Source organism: Momordica charantia, unplaced genomic scaffold, assembly GCF_013281855.1.
Source record: "Momordica charantia cultivar OHB3-1 unplaced genomic scaffold, Mcharantia_2.0 BLBB01000076.1, whole genome shotgun sequence".
Taxonomy (NCBI): Eukaryota; Viridiplantae; Streptophyta; class Magnoliopsida; order Cucurbitales; family Cucurbitaceae; genus Momordica; species Momordica charantia.
The window spans coordinates 22,556-25,416 of NW_028275232.1; the positions used below are offsets into that span (position 1 = coordinate 22,556).

Genomic DNA, 2,861 nt, shown 5'->3' on the forward strand with positions numbered 1-2,861 from the left:
AATAATATTCTTGTAAATTCAGAACAATAATAATTCCCAAAAGTCGCTACAAAAACAAAACAAAACTATTATGAATGTATAGTAATTCGAACTAGGTAAAGAATGAAAAGTAAAATTTTATACCATCACAAGTTCTTAATACAATACAAAGAATCTTAAAGAGATATCAAACACCAAGAATTTCTCACATTTCATAATAGGAAACAAACAAGGAGAAGAAACCAAAATATTTCTCGACAACTCCAATATTAGATTCAAGAAATTTATACTAATAGACAAACTTTACAAAACCTAAACCTATTGATCATTAACATCTAACAATAAAACATTTAACATCAAAAAACTTCCAAGCTAATAAATTTTAATACTCTGCAAACATCACGTCGAGAAGCACCGTGGCGCCCATGGCAAGTCCAACAAGTTCACTCATCTGTAAGATCAAGAAAGGCAAATCAATTATTCAAATTGGATATACAAGATAAACCGAGAAAGTTTGAAGCTTTGAAGTTGAGGAACTAATGGCTGGCAACACCAGACACCACAAACATTAGATAAAATGTGATTATGAATTCAACCATAAAGTTATGAAGATATGAGTCGCTTGGGAGAGTCCTCGAGAAGTGGTCTTGATTTCCATTAAACATTAGCCTCGTGAAGTCATTCAATTATTAATCATTTGATACACTAAATCATTCATCAGATGAATTCATCTTTAGCTGATAAATCAACATATAAAGTAATTTTTGACATAGTCTATATTTATCAATATATGTATATACATGTCTCCCCTCTGTTGGTCTCTATCCATAAAAAGACTTAAGTGTTGGAAACATGCATAATTTTCAAACACACTCCCTAGTTTCTGCTACAAACTTACCTGACAGAAAAACACAAACCAGACAAAGAACCTTGTAGAACTTAACATAATGCTAAAGATATAAAAAATTTGAGCCTCAAAATGATTCTTTCATGGTGGATAATATAATATATATACCAACATTGAGATTTGAGGACTCAACAGCAGTTCACCAATTTAATAAAAAAAAAAACAACAACAGTCCACCTTCCTCCTTTCTTATACTACCACTGGGAAGGAAGAGAATTTTTCTGATGATAGCGTAATATGTAAATGGTGTGGATTTTCTTGTTCAACCACGCAAGATAGGGATATGAGTAGGCCAGGACTTTTCCCTATAAGCTTTTACCTCTATCTTGATATTGATTTCCTCCAAAATTTAAAACAAAGGCACAAACAAAATATGGATCCGATTCAAGCATCACAACTTCACAGAGTTTTTTAGGCTTCGTTTACAACATGCATAAGGAGATTATATAAATTCACGACTACTCAATCACTTGAAGTCGCTAATGAATTGTTTAGTTGAAAAAATCACAGTAGCTTGAAGAAGAAGATATAACAAATATACAAAATCAAGTCGGATCTCCAAGCGAACACTGCGCGTTCACTTCCCAATCCCGAAACCTACATGCGGATTACGAGTCTTCAAATTTTAAAACAGAGAATCAAAGATTCAACATGCATTTAATTTCAAGAAGCTACGACAAAAAATTGCAAGAAACTCCCGATATCAAGACAACATTTATTTTCAAAGAGGTGAACTAGAATAGAATCCTACTACTTTCTCGAGAAACAAAAGAAAGAGCAGAGTAACAAAAGTTCAGATGTGTCACCATTTTGAGTGCCGCTTTTTTTCCGGTGACGATCTGGCGATCGAAATCAAGAGGTAAGATGCTCTGATGAAGAAGAAGAAGAAACCATGGTTCGAAAATGAAAAAAAATGTAGAGAGGATTTTCTCGCAGTAGAATAATCAATTTTCTCGCAGCAAACTAAATAGAACATGATCGGCAACTACGGATAGCAGACGGTGAGCAACGGACGGCTGCGGTAGTGTTGAGGGCCGGGCAGATGGACGGCAAGGAACGGCAGCTACCGGCGGCAGTGCTTAGGCGATGTACGACAGTTGGGAGAGGAAAATCGATTTGAGGGGGTAGGTGCGAATGGGGCTAAATCGAATTTAGGGCTATTTTGTTAAACACCTCGCGACGTTTTTCCAAAACGTCGAAAATTTTAGAGATCTCCCAATGTCCATTCGTAAAAGTCGGGATAAGTCTGCATCTCCTACGGTTTTAAAAAACCGTCGGCATAACTAACTCTAGATTTTTTTTATTGTTTCCATAAAAAAAAAAAAGAGGAATACTAGTGACCTCCCAACCATTTTACACAAGACGTCGCGAAAAAATGAAAGTTCGCTACGATTTTAATAAAACGTGGGAAAAATATTCCAATTTAGAAATCTATATGTAAACTTCCCCCGACTTTATGTAAAAATAGTCTGTAAAAATTAACCCATTCCCGACTATTGTAAAAAGGTCGGGAAAAAGTAGGGTTCGTAAGTGAATAGGAAAACTTTCTTCCGAAAACTGTTGGAAAATATAAACTTCCCCCGACGTTTTTAAAAACTGTCGGAAAAAGTAAACTTCTCCCGAGGTTTTTTAAAATCCGTCGGGAGAAAGTAGATATATCGCGACAATATAAAAATCATCAGGAAAAGATTTTTACCCAACAGTTTTTGATGCGCCGGAAAAACTATTAATTCTTGTAGCGAAAAGATACCTGTCAAAAACCAATATAAAATCGAGGCCAAATCCCTCACCACTGACAAGCTCGTTGGTATCGAAGTTCGGTGAAAGTTGAAGGTCATCATATAACCAAACACAAGGGAACTTGTTCCACAAATCATCGAGCATGAGCTGAATCAAAGAATTTGGTAAAAATTGCCATGTGGCCGATTGATCTTCCACACATCACAAACATAATTAGACTTAATTTAATTTTCCC

At 35.4% G+C, this 2,861-nt stretch overlaps 1 long non-coding RNA gene across 1 annotated transcript; it reads right to left on the reverse strand.

Annotated features, from left to right (window-relative positions):
* Positions 1 to 218: 218 nt before the first annotated feature.
* LOC148207789 (uncharacterized) lies at positions 219 to 2,598 on the reverse strand. The gene is made up of 2 exons (XR_015787650.1): positions 1,693 to 2,598; positions 219 to 430 (listed from the first exon to the last, which is right to left on the reverse strand). It is a non-coding gene; the product is annotated as an uncharacterized LOC148207789 (long non-coding RNA).
* Positions 2,599 to 2,861: the final 263 nt, after the last annotated feature.